A 22,441-nucleotide genomic window follows, 5' to 3' on the forward strand; every position below is an offset into this window, starting at 1 on the left:
CCTTTCCAAACCTTTCCTGTGTGCCCTTTGGAACATTCATTCCATACAAAACAAACTGTGCCATCTTTAATCTCTCTTCCGAATGATTCTTCCCCCTTAACTGAATTGGCGCTCTCACTTGAGGCCCGGCCTCTTCCCCGTCTCAAGGGGAGGCTTCTCATTCACCCAGGTCTCAGGTTCTAGAAAGATCAACCTCCTCCCTGATCCCACTGCATTTACAACCCACTTCCCTTCCAGCTCCATGGGGAAAATTCCCCTTTTGTGAAGTTCAACCTTCTAGCTAAACCATCTTCTAAGTCCAAATCGTTGATGTTATCCGTGGCTGCTGGTCCAATGTCCCAATTATGGACTACTGTGGTACCAGGCTCAGTCCTCTCTTAACCTGGACTGCTTGCGTTATTTGAGTAAATACTATGCCCAATGACAATATCCCAAAATTGTATTTTCACAATTGTTTGACATTTTAAACCTTAATAATTTTCTTTTCTTTTTTCCAGAGTTTAGGACTTTTAATTTGTCCTAAAGTCACTGAAGCAAAACTCATAAAACATTCTGCTTTCCTTTATACCCCCAACACAAACAAAACAAAAAACTATTTGTAGGAAAAAAAACCATTTTTGTACATGGGATGAAACAATATAAATTCAAAACTTACAGATAAGGGTTAGCTCTATCACTTATCTCTTTAAAAAGTTTATATGAATATCCAGTCAAAACCAACTGGGTATCTCCTTTGAAATGTCATCTATACGGATTTCCAAGTAGACCACAGGACTGTATACTGCCTTGGAATGTCCTCAGAAAGTTCTGTCATTGAACAGGTAACAGACTTTAAAAACCCCAGAGTCCATTCTTTCAAATAGAAGAGGGAACGACAGGGACAGAAGAAACTATTCAAACTTGGTCTTCTTTCCTTGTGGCTTGTGGTCGCCTCCTGCCCCTCTGCCTCCTCGTCCTCGAAAGCCTCCCCGGCCTCTGCTGCTGAATCCACTTCTGCCTCCTTGGCCGCCACCCCTGACTCCAAAGCCTCCTCTTCCTCCACCACGACCCCCAAGGCCACCTTCCCCTTTAGGCTTGGCCCAGTCCAAGGTCACTTTGTTTCCATCAATTTCACCATCTCCCATGGCCTCTTTGGCAGCTTTGGCATCTTCCTCACTGTTGAAGTCTACAAAACCAAACCCCTTGGAGGATTCGGTTTCCCGGTCAGTGACTATCCTTGCATGGACAGAGCCATCAAATGAGTCCTTTAAAAACCTTAATAATTTTCAATCACATACTTTCAAGGCTATACCTTAACCTCATCTTCACACCAAAAGTACCTACCTCTTGAATCTTATATTCTAATAACTCATTGCTCTAATCTCTTGTCCGGCCCACAACCCCCTTACTTGTTCTGTGCTTTGGCTTCATCCTGGACCCCCTTTCTCTCAACTGAAAATGTGTATAGTTAGAAAAAGGCTTTGGTTGCATTTTGCTGGGTTTAAACCATATTTATCGTTAATCGGTTGTCTTTATTTCTGTCATCTCTTAGTTTTTAGAGTTCTTGTGTTTGACACATGAGGGAACATGAGTCTGGGATTAGTGGTAGCTGTATTGGAGGAGGAAGAGAAGAAAAGAGGAGAGAGAGAGAGAAAAAGAGAGAGAGAGAAAGAGAGAGAGAGAGAGAGAGAGAGAGAGAGAGAGAGAGAGAGAGCACAAAGAACTGAGAAATGGGAGACAGTCCTGAAGATATCATTTGGACCCTGGATTCAGTTTACCCTGGAACCAAATTCATCTTGCACTTCCCAGACTGTATTAATCAAAACATTTCTTTTCTTTTCTACCTTCTTTCCTTCCTTCCTTCCTTCCTTCCTTCCTTCCTTCCTTCCTTCCTTCCTTCCATCCTTAACTTAATTTGGGTTGAGTTTCATACACTTGAAGCTGAGGGACTTTGACCAATAGTGTCTTAATCCATTTGTGTTATCATAACAAAATACCATAGGATATCTTATCATCAACAAAAAATTACTTTTAATAGTTCCAGAGGCTGAGGAGTCCAGGATTAAGTCACCAGCAGATTCTGCGCTTGGTGGACACAGATGATTCCTTCTTGCCATGTCCTCAAATGGTGGAAGGGATGAGCTCTGGCTCTGTGGGGTCTCTTTTGTAAAAGCCCTAGTCCCACACCTGAGGGTTCTACCCTCAGGACCTAATCACCTCTCAAAGACCTCACCTCTGAATTCCATTGTTCTGGGAAGCAGGTCTCAAAATATGAATTTTGGGGACACATAGTACCCCGTTTCTAGCAGCTAAGACACAATTCTAAGGAGAGCTTCTCTCACTCACTGAGTCCATTCCAGTCCTTGCTCCTCTGCATCTGTGCATGTGAGCTGGGGCTACTGGATGTCACATACTGATTTTTTCCATTAGTGGCTCATAAATGTCTTTAGACACCTTTACATTTGATTTCGTCGGAATCATTCAGAACCCGTACAAAAATATTCTTTCTTGATTTTTTTCATGGATGCAGGTTTTCTCACATTTTTATGTTCCTTTTCCCATTTCGGTGGGGCTGGGGTGGGGGTAAACACAGAAACGTGAGGCCCAGGGTTCTCAGCAACCTTAAGTCTGCCCTTTTAGTTCAACTGGCCTCATACCTGATCCTAGCCCACTCTTCCTTGCAGGAGTCTACTCCTGGCTCTCGGTGGCACATTGGTCGAGTGTTGGCACTCCGTGATTTGTGGCTTGGCTTCTGGGAGATATTTTATTGTACTAGATCTATGTTCAACTTCTAGTCACCCAAAATGCCTTTACTGAAGCGTCAGCAGATACCAGGAAGTCCAGGGGTGGCCCATCCAAGACAGGTAGGCAGACTCAGTGGTGTCACCAAGTCCAGGTTCCTCTGCCTTCTGGGCCTGTCATTTTACTGGTGTCTACGACACCTCCAGGCTTCGTACATATTCTAGGTGGGAGGAAGGGAAAGCAAAGAGGCAGCACCAGGAGATTCCTACTGTATTTCTTTGGTTAGGAATATGTGTCATGGCTGCTTCTAGTTGACAGGAGGTGGGGGAATTGAAGCTTTGTACACTAAGAAGCAGAGACAGAAAAGAAATAGATTGACAAAGGTGAGGACTGTGACCTCCTTCATTCCCAACACCTGTTGGTTGGAGGGAAAAGAAATAGTGATAGGACATGATTATTTTCCTAGATCCACATTCATGGGCTAGATTTTTTTTTTAAACATTTTGACACTTGTGTAATGTTCACATCGGGGTAAATATATCTATCTCCTCAATCATTTATCATTTCATCATGGTGAAAACATTGAAAATCTTTTCTTCTAGCCCTTAAAAACCAGTATACAGTGCACTATCATTATCTGTGGTCACTCTGCTATGCAAGAGGGCACCAGAACTTGTTTCTCTTATCTAACTCTAGCTTCAGACCCATGCTTCAGCCCTTCCTCATCTCTCCTTACCCTCCACTCTTCCCAGCCTCTGGTGACCACCTTCCTACTCCCAACTTCTCCAAGATCAACATTTTTAAATTCCACATGAGTGAGATCATGCAGTACTTGTCTTTCTGGGCCGGACTTGTTTCACGAAACATAATGTCCTCCAGTTGCATCCCATGTTTCTGTACACAGCAGAATTTTATTGTATTTTTATGGCTGAATAATATTCCATTTTCTTTATCCATTTATCAGTTTATGAACACTTAGGTTGTTTCCATTTCTTGGGTATTGTAAACAGTGCTATAGTAAACGCAAGTGAGCAGATGTCTCTCTCTCTCTTTTTTTTTTTTTTTTAGTTGTTGATGGACCTGTATTTTATTTATTTATAAATGGTGCTAGAATCAAACCCAGTACCTCACATATGCTAGGCAAGTGCTCTACCGCTGAGTGACAACCTCAGCCTGCAGATGTCTCTTTGACATTCTGATTTTGATTCCTTTGTTATAAACACAGTAGTGAGATTGGTGGATCGTATGGTAGTTCTAGTTTTAATTTTCTTCATTTTGGGGGGAATCTCTATACTGTTTTCCACAATGGTTGCACTGATTTACATTTCCAACATCAGTGTGTAAGGGTTCTCTTATTGTTATATCCTAACCAGCACTTGTTATCTTTTGTCTTTTTGGTAACATCTCTTTTAACTGAACTTAGGTGGTTTTGATTTACATTTTCCCATGATTAGAGATGCTGAGCATTTGTTCCTATACTGGTTGGCCATTTGTATGGTTTCTTTTGAGAAATATCTATTGCTCATTTTTTAGTTGCATTACTTGTTATTTTTTGCTATTGAATTTTGAAGATAAAAAGTCAGAGGAAGAGTGACTTTGAGTGGTTGTTTCTCATTTTTCCCCTGATGGACCCGCCTCCAAATCTGCACCTCTTCAAGTTAAGGAGTATCATGTTTCTCTCTGAAGTTCCTCTTCCATGTCCCACCACATTGCACAATTATTTCAAGAAAGTATTGCATGAATTTAATAACTGTTAAGGTAGGAACTTTTCCTTGGGTTTCCCATGGATCATTTTTGTTCAAAACTGTACTTTTTTCTTCTTCTCCTTCTTCTTTTTTTTTTTTTTCTTTTTGTGATAGTCTCTTTGAGGGAAAGGAGAATTGTACATATACATTCATGTCCCTGAGTTTCCCAGAGTGTACCTGTTTTTCAGATGAGGATGATTTTGTGGCCTCTGGATCTTTTGAGATCTTGCTTTCCTTATTTCTGACAGCACGGCAGAAACTTCTTACTTGTTTTTGTCCTTTCTTGTCTGCTGTGACTGCACCTTGGCATTTGGGGCCATTCCAGAACGTTCGGTAGCTTTCCCCTTCCTTTTGTGTGTCTCGGTGGCCACAGCAGGTTCACGGTTGCAGCACTGGAGAAGGGCAGAGAATGCTGGTAGGACATTTAGCAGCAAGCATTCCTGCTTGATTTGTTGTTGTTGTTGAAAATTAAATTGAATTGCCAGAAGGTGAAAATACAATTCTAACTTAATATAGAAACAGTCAAGCTAGGGGCGGGGATGTTATGTTTGTCGTTGGCAGATTTAATTGACAGATACACTCTCCTTCATCTTTACTCTAAAAATTACCTTATGAGTGAGTGGTTGGGTCAGCATGATATGAATCACAAGACACATTTCCTACCCATGACTTCTTTTGTGATGTACAAGATAGATTTTGAATGTGTTCAGTAAGTAAGCAGTAAAATGTGTGCATTAAAATTGTATTGAAATTTAGGATATATGCTATTGCAATTATAATTCTAAAGATTTTTATCCACTATGGAAAATCACCCCTGTAAGTGAAGTATTGTGACAAAGTGAAATGGTCAGGGTTGGAAGTTTGGATTACTAGTCCTGAATCTCACCTTTATTAACCATGTGAATTCAAATAAATCACTCGACTCCCAACTCTCAGTTTTACCCTCTTCAGAATGACAATAGGTACACACTCCACAGAGTGGCTGAAGAGTCACATGGTAGAATGTACTTGGAAAATTATAAAGCATTCTATGTGGGTCACATGTACTGTTTTTTTTTTTTTACGTTTACATAGGGTAATGATGTTTATTTTATTTTTCCCCTCACCCCCACCCCTCCCACCCCTCTTTTCCCTCTACACAGTCCTTCTTTCCTTCATTCTTACCGCTCTCCTTATCCCTAACCCTAAACCTAACCCTTAACCTAATGCTAACCCCTCCCACCCCCCATTATATGTCCTCATCTGCTTATCAGCGAGATCATTTGTCCTTTAGTTTTTTGAGATTGGCTTATCTCACTTAGCATGATATTCTCCAATTTCGACCATTTGCCTACAAATGCCATAATTTTATCATTCTTCATTGCGGAGTAATATTCCATTGTATAAATATGCCACAGTCTCTTTATCCATTCATCAACTGAAGGGCATCTAGGTTGGTTCCACAATCTGGCTATGGTGAATTGAGCAGCAATGAACATTGATGTGGCTGTATCTCTGTAGTATGCTGATTTTAAGTCCTTTGGGTATAGGCCAAGGAGTGGGATAGCTGGGTCAAAAGGTGGTTCCATTCCAAGCTTTCTGAGGAATCTCCACACTGCTTTCCAGAGTGGCTGCACTAATTTGCAACCCCACCAGCAATGTATGAGTGTTCCTTTTTCACCACATCCTCGCCAACACCTATTGTTGCTTGTATTCTTGATAATCGCCATTCTAATTGGGGTGAGATGAAATCTTAGGGTAGTTTTGATTTGCATTTCCCTTATTACTAGGGATGTTGAACATTTTTTCATATATCTGTTGATTACTTGTACATCTTCTTCTGTGAAGTGTCTGTTCATTTCCTTAGCCCATTTGTTGATTGGATTATTTGTATTTTTCGTGTAGAGTTTTTTGAGTTCTTTATAGATTCTGGAAATTAGCGCTCTATCTGAGGTATGGTTGGCAAAGATATTCTCCCACTCTGTAGGCTCTCTCTTCACATTTCTGATAGTTTCCTTTGCTGAGAGAAAGCTTTTAAGTTTGAATCTATCCCAGTTGTTGATTCTTGCTTTTATTTCTTGTGCTATGGGAGTCCTGTTAAGGAAGTCTGATCCTAAGCCATCAAGTTGAAGATTTGGACCTACTTTTTCTTCTATAAGATGCAGGATCTCTGGTCTGATTCCGAGGTCCTTGATCCATTTTGAGTTGAGTTTTGTGTAGGGTGAGAGATAGGGGTTTAATTTCATTCTATTGCATATGGTTTTCCAGTTTTCCCAGCACCATTTATTGAAGAGGCTATCTTTTCTCCATTGCGTATTGTTGGAACCTTTGTCTAGTATGAGAAAATTGTATTTATTTGGGTTTGTGTCCATGTCCTCTATTCTGTACCATTGATCTACCTGTCTATTTTGGTACCAATACCATGCCGTTTTTGTTACTATTGCTTTGTAGTAGAGTTGAAGATCTGGTATTGCAATACCCCCTGCTTCACTCTTGCTACTGAGGATTGCTTTAGCTATTCTAGGTTTTTTATTCTTCCAGATGAATTTCATAATTGCTTGCTCTATTTCTGCGAGGTACATCATTGGGATTTTAATTGGAATTGCATTGAATCTGTATAGCACTTTAGGTAGTATAGCCATTTTGACGATATTAATTCTGCCTATCCAGGAACATGGGAGATCTTTCCATCTTCTAAGGTTTTCTTGAATTTCTTTCTTTAGTGTTCTGTAGTTCTCATTGTAGAGATCTTTCACCTCTTTTGTGAGATTGATTCCCAAGTATTTTATTTTTTTCGATGCTATTGTGAATGGGGTAGTTTTCCTAATTTCTCTTTCTGAAGATTCATCACTTATGTATAAAAATGCATTGGATTTATGAGCATTGATCTTATAACCTGCTACTTTACTGAATTCACTTATGAGTTCTAAAAGTTTTCTGGTGGAATTTCCAGGTTCCTCTAAATATATAATCATGTCATGTACTGTTTTATAAATTGCCTTTTCATGTAACAAAACCACAAACACATTTAAGGATGTATATTTCATTACATGAAAGAAGCAAATGTTTAAGTCGTTTCATATGTATTTTGTTACTGATCTGATGGAATGAACAGCCTTATAGATAACTCTTTGCTCATATATATATATGTTTTTTTTTATTTTAATTTTTTATTTAAAGAATTTTTTTTAGTTGTAGGTGGACACCTTTATTTGTATTTGTTTATTTTTATGTGATGCTGAGGATCAAACCCAGCGCCTCACATGCACTAGCTGAGTGCTGTACTGCTGAGCCATAACCCCAGTCCCTATTTTTTTTTTTTTTTTGATGAAAATATTAGTTCACTTCAAGCATTCTTGTAGCTGAATAACATAGAAGTTAGGTGAACCTTTATCTGATTCTTAAATATTTATCACCTAGTGTTAACTCTGACTTCTGTTTTCTGATTGGATAGATTACCATCTCTCTTAGTTCCAAAAATATGCTTTACTAAACATTTTATCTCCAGAATGTAGGCCACTGAACAAATGACTGCATTAATTATTGCTGTTCTTTTTATTCATGATTTTTCTCATTAAAATGTTTTGTGTTGAATGTTCATTTGTTTTTAATTTTCATTTAAAGCACTGTTCCAACCAAACATGGTATGAGGTATAGAGTTATAAGCTAGAAATCATTTGGATAAATGTCCTGTATGTTATCCCTCAAGCAATATCTACTTTAAACATCAACAATCTCTACATTAAACACCCAGAAGTGTAGACACAGTGACTGTTTTTCTGTCTTACATTCTCTATTTCTCTTCCCATGATTTATGAAGCATTCTTAGATCAGTTTCTTGATTATGGTTCAAGCATATTTTTGTGCATTTCCTGGGGGATTGCACTGATATTCTTCACTGTGTATACTACACGAAGAGAAAATCTAATGACCACACAGATATGAGCTTCAATAGAGATGGGAGTGTGAACCTAGGAAGGTGTTTGTGGGCCTACTGCTCTCTTTGTGCTCACTACCATGAGAAAATCATGTATGAGTGGAGCACAGAACCAGAGTAGAAGCTTAATTGCCTCATAATTATTGAAAAAATTTTGATACAAATTCTAAAGTTCTTTTTGAAAACTCTAGTGAAAGCATATGTTAAAAGAGGGAGCATCACATTTTCATTAGCCTTTTTGTGTGTGTGTGGTATTAGGAATTGATCACACTGCCTTCACATTTGAGGAAGCGTTCTACTGCTGAGTTGCACCCCAGCCCATTTTATTTTATTTTGAGATAGGAGCTCACTAAGTTGTTCAGACTGGCCTCAAACTTTCAATACTCCTGTCTCAGCCTCCCAAGCCACTGGGATTATAGGCATGTTCCACCACACCTGGCTTTTAGTAACATCTTTATCTTTTGAATTGTCACTGCATAGTACTCCAATGCATGGATATGCCCTAAGTTCATCCATTCACTTTTGGTGGGTGTATTTATTGACTTCATATTTTTACCATAAAAATAATGCTATACCGAATAATTTTGAGCAGACATGGAGATATGTCTTTAGGGAGGATTCTTGGATAAGGCATTACTAGATCAGAGTGTGAATATATATGGAAATTGCCAAAGGCCCCTCCAAAACAGATTTTGTATTTTGTCTTCTCTTGATCAAATAAATGAGAGTGCTTGCTTTTCTGTATCTTATCTTCAAAGGTATTCTCCTACTTTCATATTTTTGCTAATCTGAAATTATAATTAGTGCCTTTTTATTCACTTTTTTCTTGCTTTGAGTGATGCTACACACCATTGCATATATTTAAGGAGCATGTTCCTTTCATTTTCTCTGAACTTCTGACTTCCTGACTGAACTGCCTCTTCTGCCACATGAATGTCATTCTTACCCATTAGGTCTAATTGTGGGTATATTTTCAAAGTTGTATTTTAATTCTAATTTTTTTGCTTTCTATTAAACTATTCTAAACTATAGTCAATAATAACCATCTTGTATATAATATTTTATTTGTTTATCTTTGGTCAAATAATCATATATGTTTCCTTTCATTTTTTTTTAAAAAATGGGGTAACATCATACACTCTGTACCTCAACATTTCTTTTTCCTTTCTGAATGATGTATCATTGGCATTTCGCCCAAGTCAACTAATACAGTTGATGTGTCCTTTTTAGTGGTTATGTAATATTCCATAGTATGATGCTTCATTCAAATATTTTCCTGAAGAAAGATTTTCCTTTTGTTTCTGGTGTTTTGCAACCAGCTTTGAATCTCACCTTGTTTGTACCCCAGTTTAAGATCTATCTTATACACGTCGACCCATTCCATAGACTTCTAATTTCCAACAAAAAGTTCAATCAGTATATTTGAAAATTCAGCATCAGTTGGAATTCCTTCTGATCATTAGCTGGAGGACTAGTTAAGGGGTATATTTTAGGCTCATTTTGAATGTTTCACAACATTTCTTTCCACTGATTCTTTCTCCGATGTCAGCAACCAAATGGAAAAACATAAAGAAGGACGACGTGTTGCCGGCACCTCTTCTAGTACTGTTTCTATTTCTGTTTTGTCTTGTGATATTTTCCTTGCTGGGACTTTCTCTTCCAGATATCATTATAACCAACCCTCAGTTCCAACCTGTTTTGATATCTGCAATTGTATAACTTTGAATGTAAGTTGTCTGGGAAGGATGGAGGAGAAGGGAGGGAGTGATATTTGGCTTCTTTAGAAAGTAATTTCCATGCCAAGTATGGAGGGTATCTGGTTTTCTGATTGGTTTAAGCCAGGGTCTCTGAGCAAGGAGCAGACAATGCAAGAAGCAGTGAAGTACCTACTTCCAGTCTTTTGAGATGACAGACTTCCCTGTTGAAGTACCAGTTCATATGTCAGCATGAGCCATTGATTATAATTTTCATTTCAGCTCCATAAATTTTATAATTAATCGACATCTATCCCTAATTCTGTCACTCAGATTTAATATTCATTGTTGTTATTTTTGTCTCTTTCTAGACATTTAAAGGAGACATTGGGAGAGTCTGGATGGGGACCTCTTGTCAAAATCTATCTAAGCCAGAAAACCTTTTTCTATTTTGGTTGTGATGGAAACCCAACCAGGTCAAACTTAGCTTAAAGTTTTAACTTGCCGAGATTGGAAAGAAGTTCAGAGGAATCCAGCTGACCAGGGCACTAGGTCTCACACATTTTAGGAAAAATGGGGAAAAAGTCATCTGTGATTGTCTCTAAAATTTCAGTAGTCAGGGCTGCCTATCAATTGAGGGGTAGAATGACAGTAAAAATTAATGAAAGTGAAGCTAAAATATTAGAAAAGATATAGTGATATCAAAGATAGGTAACCTCCTAGTACCATTAAGTGGTCAAGCAAAATACAGAGAAGAACATGATGCTAAAGGGAGCCCCATTTAAATAACTAAAACCACAGATATGCATATATATTTAGATGTATCTTAGTTTTGGGATATGATTTTGTGACATTTTAATTTTTGTGTGTGGGCCAAGAAAGAAAATAAACAAAAATAAGGGCTACCTGGAGACCTGAGAAGAATCAAACACAAAATACTACATTGAAAATGATCACGTTTCTTTTTTTTTTTTTTGGAAATTTACTTATATAAGAACATGTGTTCATGGATAAAGTGATGCAAAGAAGAATGATCACCAAAATTTTAATCATTATTTATCTCCATTTGGGGACTTTCAGAAGACTTTTTTTTCCCCACATGATTTTATATATTGTACCAATTCATTGTGATAACTTATTGTGTGTATAATCTTGAAAAACTGTTTTCCTTGTAAAAACTTGCAACTTATGCAATGCAAAAAATACTACCAAGAACAACAAAGCAAAAGACCAGCTGGCAATATCTTCTTACAGCATACACGGGAAATGGTTTGATCTCTTTAACACAGAGAGTTTTAAAATAAGTCAGCAAGGAAAAGTTGAAAACTCCAGTATAAGTTAGTTGAAAAGCCTGACTAGGTAGTTTATGTAAAAGGATCCTATCATGTTTGGATATGAGATGGCCTCCCCAAGCTCACGTGTTAGGTAATGCAGGAATGTTCAGAGGTGAAAATGAGATTATGAGAGCTGCGATCTCATCAGTAGGTTTATGAGTTGATGAATTAATAATCCAAATGAACTAAGTGGGTGGTAACTGTAGGCAGGTTGGGTGTGGCTAGAGGAAGTAGGTTACTGAGATGTGCCCTTGGGGATTATATCTTGTCCCTGGCTCCTCGATATCTCACGCTCTGCTTGGCTTCCATGAGCTAGCAGTTTTCTTCCAGCGCACCCTTCTGTCATGCTGTTCTGCCTCATCTCAGGTCCAGAGAAATGGAGTTGGCCAATCATGGACTGAAACTCTGAAATCGTGAGCCCCGGATAAACTTTTCCTCCTTTAAGTTGTTCTTAGCAGGTGTTTGGTTACACAACAAAACGCTGACTAATACAAACCCAAATGGCAAATATGTAAAAAGATGCTTTCTTCCTTTTATTGAGGAAACAAAATTAAAATCAGATTTCATTTTTTTCACTTGTTAGATTAGTAAGGATTAAGAAGTTTGAAACTATTAAGCAGATTTGAAGATATAAGGAAACATGCACTATAGAAATATGAATTGGTATGACTTTTTAGGAGTAGTTGGTTTCACAGTATCTTCAGACATTCAATGCAAATTTTGACCCAGCATTGTCACTTAGGATTTTATCTTATAAAAGCACTTGCTTAAATATCAAAGCTAATATAGTGATGCTTATTATAACAGTGTACATGTATGTTTCAGCAAAATGATCAAAGTAGAAATGACCTGTCATTATCTTTCAATTTGTCACTGATCAAATTATGTCCATTCATAAAATGAAGTTTTATATAGCAGCTAGAAATGAGACTGATTTCTGCATACTGATTTGAAAATGTTTTCCTGATGTGTTGGTAACTGAAAAGCAAGTTTCAGATTTGCTTCTGTGTACTTAACATCATCTGTTGCCTGGTACCAGGCAGGAAAAAAGCATGCTTGTATTTGCACAGACAACTTCTAGAAAAATATGAAAGAAATTGTTAAAAGTGGTTATCTTCTGAGAATTACACTGAAGTAAGTAAAAGGAGCATCTCTTTCTGTACCTTTGGAATTCATTCCCACCTCATATTTTATTATGAAAAATTTCAAACAAAGTTTAAAAGCTACCTAGTGAACACCAAAAAAACTCATTATCTAGATGCACCAATTAATGTTTTAGTCTATTGCCGTTATCAATTCTAAAAAAATCAAAGATGATGAATTATCTTTACGATCTATTTGGCAAGACATTAGTTTATTTAGCAAGTACTTCAAAACATCATGTTGTATACAGTAAATACAATTTTATTTCTCAATGTGAATAAATAAATAAGTTTGCAAAGAATAAAGAGAGTAGCAGGAGGAATAGTGAAACACTAAAATAAAAACAGAACATAGAGCTGCTGAAGGAGGAAACTAAGTAGGATGATGTGCTAATGTCAGCGGCTGTCAGGAGGACAAAATCTTAGGTGACAATTCTGCAAAGAGCAAAGAAAAAGAGACTCAGAGCCCTGGAAGGGTTTCCTGTCTGCAGCTCCTCAGGGCAGGGGAGGAGGGTCCCAGGGCAGAAAAGCCCCAGACCAGGTAGCTTTTGGTCTGCTTCACAAGCTTACTGTCTATCCATCAATAGAGAAGTCTGCTGAAACTCACCTGAGTCCATCATCCCTGCGTACGGAGGTGAGAGGTTTTATAAAAGCAGTTTAGATTTGAGTGAGGCCTGGAGAGATTTATTTATTTTTTTTAAATACTTTGTTGTTTAACACTGAACTACTCCATTGCCTGTAAACCTTAATTTGTTAGGAAAGAATTGGACTCAGAAATCTGAATTTCTGAATTCCGAAATCTTAATTTTTGACAAGTTCTCCAAGTGATTTCGCTGTGGGGGATGGGTGCTGCAAAATATCGTCCTTTTCTAAGGATGTGGTCTGTTTGACTCTGAAGAAGATCCAGCTGCTCCAGGAGGCTGCGGCTTAGCTTTGCTGGGAAAGCCTTTCTCCCGGCCTGCATGGCTCCCGAACAGCTTTAATTACTGAACTCCTAACGGACTTGGCCTCAGAGAGTTCTTATCACTAGGCGTAGGTAAATTATTTCACTCCAGGGTTGTAAACCAGTTTGGGTCTGGGTGAGGCTTCGAGAGGAGCTGGTCATTATTTTACATTTCCTGGTGGTTTCCTTTGACACCGGGGCTCTGTCCCTCTGGGTAAACGTGCATCTGGGCATCTGATGCCATCTTCTTGAACTCTTGGTCCAGTAGGGTCTTTCAGATTCACGTGGTTGAATTCTTCTCTTTTGGGAGGGAGGAAAGTCTCCAAATCTCTTCCCGTTGTTTTGCTTTGGAAGCTTCTCTCCGCTCTTATCATGGGCCTGTTCGCCTTCTCATCAATTTTCTTGTGACTTTTGTGGAATGTGCTGGTAGGACTGCAGCTGTTGCCTCTTCATTTAGAACAGGTTTTCTTCCCCTGAAGGATTAATAGGGAGGCAAAGTATTTGCAGTTGCTTCTACCCCACCTCTGACAGTTCTTTAACCCCCTGAGAAAGAACAATCTAGGAGTTTCTCATTCCTTCCTGGTGACAGTTGTGAGTTCTTCCTTGTCTAAGCTCACCTTCTTTCCTTCTCAGCCTTAAATGGGAGCTGAGGAATTTGATTCTATGGCAGCCCATCAAAACATGCAATTTAATTTTTAAAAAATGTGATACATATTTGTTGACCTCCTTCTGTGTGCTACACATTGTGCTAAATGCTGAAGACCCAGATGAAAAAGGAGAAGTAAGGGCAGCAAAGTCTCCAAAGAACCTAGACCAGTCCAAGTTGAGAACATCGCATCTAAACAGGGACAGCATCAGTAAAGGCTGGGAAGTGCATTTGTAGAGTGCAGAGTGCAGACTATTCAGGTCTGCCCCGGATACAGGGCACTTTGGTGAAAAAGAAAAGGTGATATCGTTAAGTCTGAACATCATTCAATAAGATATTATTTCTTGATTCTAAAAAATTAAGATCAGAGAATACATTGTTCTACTGTAAAAATATGGAAAATAAAATAATGTTTGCATTATGTTTGGTAGTCATGTCAGGGGAGTGTGGGAAGAGGTGAGGAAAGTGGAGATGATGAAAGGGAGAAAATTCAGATTTCTAGATGGTCAGAAAACAAGAAGTGTCAGCAAAGAGAAAGAGACATAGAGGAAAAAGGTTGACAGATGCAGCCTAAAGGTCTGGCATATAGTAGGTGCTTGTGAAATAGTTATTAAAGACAGATCAATTGTATGGGGAAAAGAAAGAAGAAAATCCATGACTGTGCACACACAGAAATATAAAGAAAGAAAAATATTAAAAGTCTACTAATGCCTATAGAAATGTACATATTCAAAGAAAGCACATGGAAAGGGACATAGGGAAAGAAGTAAGCCATTGGGAGTCAGGGAGGTTCATAAATTTGTGCCAAGTATTATTGAGCAAATGATTCTTTGTACCGTGTCTTAGTGTGCTGGGTGTGTGATGTGTGCCTGGGGAAAGTAACCCAATATTTTTTATGTTTAATCTGCTTCTTAAAAAATAAGGGTTTTCAAAGGAAATAGAATCATAAAAAGTATCATAAAATGTTAAAATCTGGACTGGGGATATAGCTCAGTTTGTAGAGTGCTTGCCTGTCAAGCACAAGGCCCTGGGTTCAATCCCCAGCACGAAAAAAAAAAAAAAAAAAGATGTTAAAATCTGATGAAGTGGGGTGGTGAGTACATGAGATTTTTTTGTCGGTGCTGGGGATTGAACCCAGGGACTTGTGCTTTAGAGGCGAGCACTCTACCAACTGAGCTATCTCCCCAGCCCCTGAAATTTTTCATACTGAAAAATCTTTAAAAAATCTTAGAAAACTTAATAACTAAGCATGAGCCCAGCTAGGTCTCTCTTGCCCCATGAAGTCACTAGTTAACTGAACTGCCAAGACACAGCAATGGATTGGGTGCAGGAGGCCAGTGGGGGAAGGTCATGTCCACTCCTAGAGCTGGTTAAGAGGATGATCGTGTCAAAGAGAATTGCAGGATGCTAATAGGTTCATCTTTTAAAAATTAATGTTGGGTGAATGCTCCAGGAAATATTTGTAGATCTGAGGAATTCGTTCCCGTAGAATTGGGGTTTCACAAGGCACAGTGGAGGGGCTTTAGAGAGGGAGCTCGCAGGTGGGGAGAAGAGGCGGGCCTGGCTGGGAGGGAGGAGGGAGGAGAGAGGAGGGGTGGCGGGAGGTGGGGGCTGGGCCTCGGCTTATAATTTTCAGTGGTGAGGGAGGAGGAGGTTTGGATGGAAGCTGAGACCATGGGCGTGGCCCGGATAACAGCTGAGATGGTTGAATTATCCAACCATAGTGTTCCCGGTGGAATGTTGACTCCTTGGCCTCTGCAGGGTTCTTGGGCCTCCCAGGTGCTGAGCACAGTTGTTCAGAGCAGCTCCTGCAGGGGGCGGTTAAAGGTCAGCAGGAGGGAGGTCAGAGGAGAGAGCCGGAGATGCCAAGCTCTGCAAAATGCCCTTATTTTTCTTGGCACGTGACAGGTGCACTAGATGAAACCTAGCTGGGGCCAAGGCCATCACAGTCCCTAGCTGTTCCCCACCCCTGTTCCGTCCTCCGTTGTTGCAGAAATCTCTTCTTCATGTTTTCTCCTTCTTTGGTGGACATTCTATTTCAATGTTTATTGGCTAAATGACAATTTAAAGAAAAAGCATAATAACTCACTTAACTAAAGTGATTTTTGAAAATGACACATCCGTTCACTTAAAGAAAATTTTATATTATTATAATTTCCTGGTATTTAGTACTAGTTTTTAGATCTTGGAGTTACCTGACTCATTAATTGAATTACAGAAAGATCTTTCCATTCTGAGATTAAGATGCAGACTTTAAGTTCTGAGTGCTGAAGAAATATTCCTCGTGCAATCCTGAATGATTGTTTTATAACATAACAAATCTGCTCCATGACAGGTATAGAACAATTAGCAAATACTATGTCCACATGATAACCCAGCGAAAATTAACATCATGTTCCAAAGAAACACCAATTGTTTAGATCATCATAGAGGGGGATGGGTGGATTCAAACTTAATTATTTCTTCCCTTGGTTAGAAAACAAAATTTTTGAACAAAGAGAACATTATATCCATAAAGCACTAGCATTTCTAAGATTCCACCCCCGGTAAGGGCAGCAGACATAAAGCCAAGTCTTTCACTGACTTTTGAATCCCTCACATAAACTTGGAAAATTACAGCAGAGTGACTGAGAGATTGTGTCTAGATAGCTGAAGTCAGAAACTTCTCTGCTTCCTTTTCTTTGTCCCTCCCTCCCTGCCCTGAGCGTTCCAGAGAGCTTTGATTTCTTTGCGTCCAGGTTGTCCTCAAATTTGATGTCTTAAAAACATCATCTGTTTCTTGTGGATTCTTCATAATCAGTTGCATCTGAACTTCCAAACTTGTTTATGAGTAGTAGGGAAGGCAGTTTAACAGGGGAGTTCAACTCGATTGCATTCCAGGACTATCCTAAGCACCATGTACCCACTACCATTTTTGTTCTTTATAACGACCCTCTGATAAGGTGCCAGCACCATCGTCATCCCACACTTCTTTCCATAAGGAAACCAGGACTTATTGCAATGGTTCTCAGCTGTAGTGGTTCTTTAGAATTACCTGGGGAAGCCCGGTGGCATGGTGTACACCTGTAATGCCAGTGGTTCAGGAGGCTGAGGCAGGACAATTGCAAATCCGAAGGCAGCCTCAGCAATTTAGCACGACCCTGACTCAAAATAAAAAAATAAAAAGGACCAGGAATGTAGCTCAGGGGTAAAATGTCCCTGGGTTCAATCTCTAATACAAAAAAAAAAAAAAAAAAAAAAAGAATTACTTGTGGAACCTTAAAAACTCTGAATGCTCAGGCCATCATATATGTAGAACAATTAAATCAGGTGGAGATGGAACCTGGCTTCAGCCCGTTTTAAAGCTGCCTAGGAGATTACAAGGCTTTTAGAGCAATTAGTTAACCAGTACAAGGTCACAGAGCTGAGCAAGGGAGTTGGGGCTGGAATTCAGGTTTGTTAGATATTAGAGCCTTATTTTAACCTAAGTTAAACACCCTCTTTCTAAAAAAAAAATTTTTTTTGTTCTTTTTAGTTATACATAAAAGTAGAGTGTATTTTTACATACTATACATACATGGAGTATAATTTACCATTCTTGTGGTTGCACGTGATGTGGAGTTGCACTGTGTATTCATTTATGAACATCGTAAAGTTTTGTCTGATTCATTCTACTGTCTGTCTTTCTGATTCCCATCTCCCTCCCTTCCCTTCATTCCCCTTTGTCTAATCCAATGAACTTCTATTCTTCCCTCCCACACCCTTACTGTGTGTTGGCATCCACATATCAGAGAGAACATTCAGCCTTTGGTTTTTTGGGATTGGCTTATTTCACTTACCATGATAGTCTCCAGTTCCATCCATTTACCAGCAAATGCCATAATTTTATTCTTCTTTATGGCTAAGTAATATTCCATAGTGTATATATAGCACATTTTCTTTATCCATTCATCCATTGAAGGGCATCTAGATTGGTTCCACAATCTAGTTATTGTAAATTGAGCTTCTATAAACATTGATGTGGCCGTATCACTGTAGCATGCTGATTTTAAGTCCTTTGGGCATATGCTGAGGAGTGGGATAACTGGGTCAAATGGTGGTTCCCTTCCAAGTTTTCTAAGGAATCTCCATACTGCTTTCCAGAGTGGTTGCACCCATTTGCAGTCCCACCAGCAATGTATGAGCGTACCTTTCTTCCCACATCCTCACCGACATTTATTGTTACTTGTATTCTTGATAATTGCCATTCTGACTGGAATGAGATGGAATTTCGTGTAGTTTAAATTTGCATTTCCCTAATTGCTAGAGATGCTGAACATTTTTTCATATATTTGTTGACTGATGGTATTTCCTCTGCTGTGAAGTACCTGTTCAATTCCTTTGCCCATTTTTTGATTGGATTATTTGTTTTTTTTTGTGTGTTAACACTGTTTTGGTGTTAGGTTTTTTGAGTTCTTTATATATCCTAGAGATTAATGCCCTATCTGAGGTGCAAGTGGCAAAGTTTTTCTCCCATTTTGTAGGCTCTCTTCTTGTTCTTGATTGTTCCTTTTCTGTGAAGAAGCTTTTTAATTTGATTCCATTCCATTTATTGATTCTTGATTTTACTTCTTGTTCTTTAGGAATCTTGTTGAGGAATTCGGTTCCTAAACCAACATGATGGAGATTTGTGCCTACTTTTTCTTCTAGAAGGCACCAGGTCTCTGCTCTAGCAAATAGGTGTTGGGGGCTATGCCATGCGGACTACGCCAAGATGGCGCCTGGCAGCCAGCCAGAGTTGTTTTGATCACATGGGTGGTGAGGAAGTCAGTTAACATAGACACACCCAGGTGCTTTCTCATTGGCTGTATTCAAATAAGTCCACGCACACAATGCGTGCACATGTGTTCCCGAGTGCTCCTGCTCATGCCTGCTTGTTTTTTGACCTTTACCTTGATTGGACAGCTAGCTCCTCACCTGATCTTGGTTTAACTAGCCTTGACCCTACCCTGCACCTCCTGGAGGGGATGGCTCTCCTCAAGTGCTGGGGTTCCGGGTTCATGAATCTTCAATAAACCGCTTCAAATTCAAGAATCTCACTGCCCGTTTGTCTCACGCGCCAAATTGACTCCGCTGGATGTCAAATAGGTCCTTGATCCACTTTGAGTTGAGTTTTGCCAGGTGAGAGAAAGGGGATTAATTTCATTTTGCTACATATGAATTTCCAGTTTTCTCAACACCATTTGTTGAAGAGGCTATTTTTCTCCAATGTATGTTTTTGGCGCCTTTGTCTAGTATGAGATAACTGTATTTATGTGGGTTTGTCTCTGTGTCTTCTCTTCTGTACCATTGGTCTATATATCTGTTTTGGTGCCAATACCATGTCGTTTTTGTTACTATACCTCTGTAGTATAATTTAAGGTCTGGTATTGTGATGCCTCCTGCTTTACTTTTTTTGTTAGGGATTGGCTTGGTTATTCTGGGTCTCTAATTTTTCCAAATGACTTTCATGACTAGATTTTCTATTTCTAGGAAGAATGTCATTGGAACCTTAATAACAATTGCATTAAATCTGTATAACACTTTTGGTAGTATGGCCACTTTGACAATGCTAGTTCTACCTATCCAAGAACATGGGAGATCTTTCCATCTTCTAAGGTCTTCTTCAGTTTCTTTCTTTAGTGTTCTCTAGTTTTCATTGAAGAGCTCTTTCACCTCTTTTTTAGATTGATTCCCAAGTATTTTATTTTAGTTTTTGAAGCTATTGTGAATGGGATACTTCTCCTGATTTCTCTTTCAGGTGATTTGTCATTAATGTGTAGGAACACCGCTGATTTATGGATGTTAATTTTATATCCTGCTACTTTGCTGAATTCATCAATGAGTTCTAGAGCTTTCTGGTGCACTTTTTTTTTTGGGTCTTCTAAGTATAGAATCATGTTGTAGGCAAATAGGGATAGTTTGAACTCTTTTCCAATTCATTTCCCTTCAATTTCTTTCTTTTGTCTAATTGCTCTGCCTAGAGTTTCAAGGACTATGTTGAATAGAAGTGGTGAAAGAGGGCATCCCTGTCTTGTTCCAGGTTTTAGAGGGAAGGTTTTCAATTTTTCTCCATTTAGAATGATGTTGGCCTTGGGTTTAACATAGCTAGCTCTTAAAATGTTCTGGTATGTTCCTACTATCCCTCATTTTCTAGCATTTTGAGGATGAATGGATGCTGAATTTTATGTCTTAAATACTGACTCTCAAAGTATTTAGGATTTGTTTTAAAAATAAAAAAAATTATTAAGATTAAATTTTTATATTTTATATAACTGTAGAAAAGTGCACAAAACCCTACATAGAATTAATGAATGATAATAAAATACACAGCATTTGTAAAAACCCACAGATTTTAGAAGAGACATTGCCCTGTGCACTCCTCCATGACCATAACTTTCTCCCTTTACAAATCTTATATTTTGACTTTTGTAATAATCATTGTGTGCTTTCTTTATGCTTTACCACGGATATATGTTTTCCCAAATGATGTTGTTAACTTTTGCCCAATTTTATGTGGAAGGATTCATGCTGTATATATCATTATTTGGTGTCTGGAGTTTTCGTTTGGTGCTGTGTTTGTGGTAACAAGGATGGTATGGATGTTGTTATTCATGGTTGTCATGGTAAGATATTCCATTGTGTGAGTCTGTTACAATTGATTTGTCTGTTTTATGGATGACTGATACTGAGTTGATTCCTGTTTGGGGCAAATGACAGCACCTTTCTGTTCCACCTGTGTATGAGACTCTAGAAGCTGACTTGTAGGCTGTGCCTACTTACTTATTTAAATTAACAAGTAAAACTTGCATTTATGGCGTGAAGTAGGATGTTTTGATATGTGTATAAATTGTGGAATGGCTACATCAAACTGTTTAACATGCGCTACCTCTCATGCTTTCTGTGTGTGTGATGAGGACACTTAAAATCTATTCTCAGTGATTTCAAACATACAATACATTGTTATTAACTGTAGTTGCCATGGTGTGCAATCTCTTGAATTTATCTCTCCTATCTAATTGAACTTGTGTCCATTGGCCAACATCTGAACCCTCCTACCTAGCTTATGCCAGTTGTAACTTTTTGTGGTGCTGGGTTTCAAACTCAGGGCCTCATACAAACTAGGCAAGCTGAGCTACACCCCCATCCCTGCCTATTTTAATTTGATTGGCAACACTGATCAAATTTCCAAACAGCTTTCTAACCAGTGTATGGCAGTGTCAGACTTTAATGTTTGTTAATGAGGTTCTTCTGAAATTTTAACTCTTAGTGTTTTCAATTTATGTTTTTCTGATTACCAATGTGGCCTAAAATCTTTTCATATGTTTATTCTTTATTTGGATTCCCTCTTTTTATGAAGTGCCTATTTAAAACTTGCCTGTTTTCCCAAAGTTTGTGTGTTATTCTTATTGATTTATAGGAGTTCTTTATATATTCAGGATTCTAATAGTTGTTGAGTAATATGGTCGTAAATATCGCTGAAATATTGAAAACATTCCTAATTTCAGTGTAGTTGAATTTTTCCTTTAGGGTTAATTATTTTAATGTTTAAGACATCCTTGCCTATTCTGGATTCCTAAACATATTTTCCTATATTTAAAAAAGACTATCATTTTATTTTTCATATTTAGGCTTTTAATTCATATGTTAATAAATTTTGTGGACATGGGAAAGGACAGACCAATTTCATTTCCGCCCATATAGACACTCAATAGTCCCAGCACCATTTTTTAGATAATCTTACCTTTCTCCTAGGATCTACTGTGTTATTCTGTCATATATTAAATATCTATTTATGCATTAGTCTGTTCTAGCATCTCTGTTCTGTTGCACTTGTCTTTCCTCAAGCAAATACCACATTATATTAGTTTTTATTAGTTTATAACAAATCTTGATATCTGGTGAAGCAAGTCTTCCTTTTTTATCAGATTACTTTGATAGGCCTCTACATTCCTATTAATTCAGGTTGTCAAGTTCCCATGCAAAGAAACCTGCTAGATTTTTACTGGGATTGCAATAAGGTTATCAATCAATTTGGGGATAAATTATATCCTTACAATTTTGAGTTTTCCAACCTTTAACATGATATGTCTCCCCATTTTTAAGAGATTTTCATTAATGGCTCTTAAGAAAGATGTATAATTTTCTCCAGATAGGTTTTTAACTATTTTTCCATTTGAGTTAATTATATATCCTTCATATAATATGTTACCTATTTAAAAGCACCTTTTTGATTTCATTTGCTGACTGAAAATATGATTGATAAGAAGTTAATGTAGACATGAATATTGACACTTTGACAG

General features: G+C 38.3%; 1 pseudogene; it reads right to left on the reverse strand.

Annotated features, from left to right (window-relative positions):
- Positions 1–890: 890 nt before the first annotated feature.
- The window catches only part of LOC124964057 (four and a half LIM domains protein 1-like), a 68,698-nt pseudogene continuing 47,147 nt past the window's right edge, over positions 891–22,441 (reverse strand).

Source organism: Sciurus carolinensis, chromosome 14 (assembly GCF_902686445.1).
Source record: "Sciurus carolinensis chromosome 14, mSciCar1.2, whole genome shotgun sequence".
Lineage (NCBI taxonomy): Eukaryota > Metazoa > Chordata > Mammalia > Rodentia > Sciuridae > Sciurus > Sciurus carolinensis.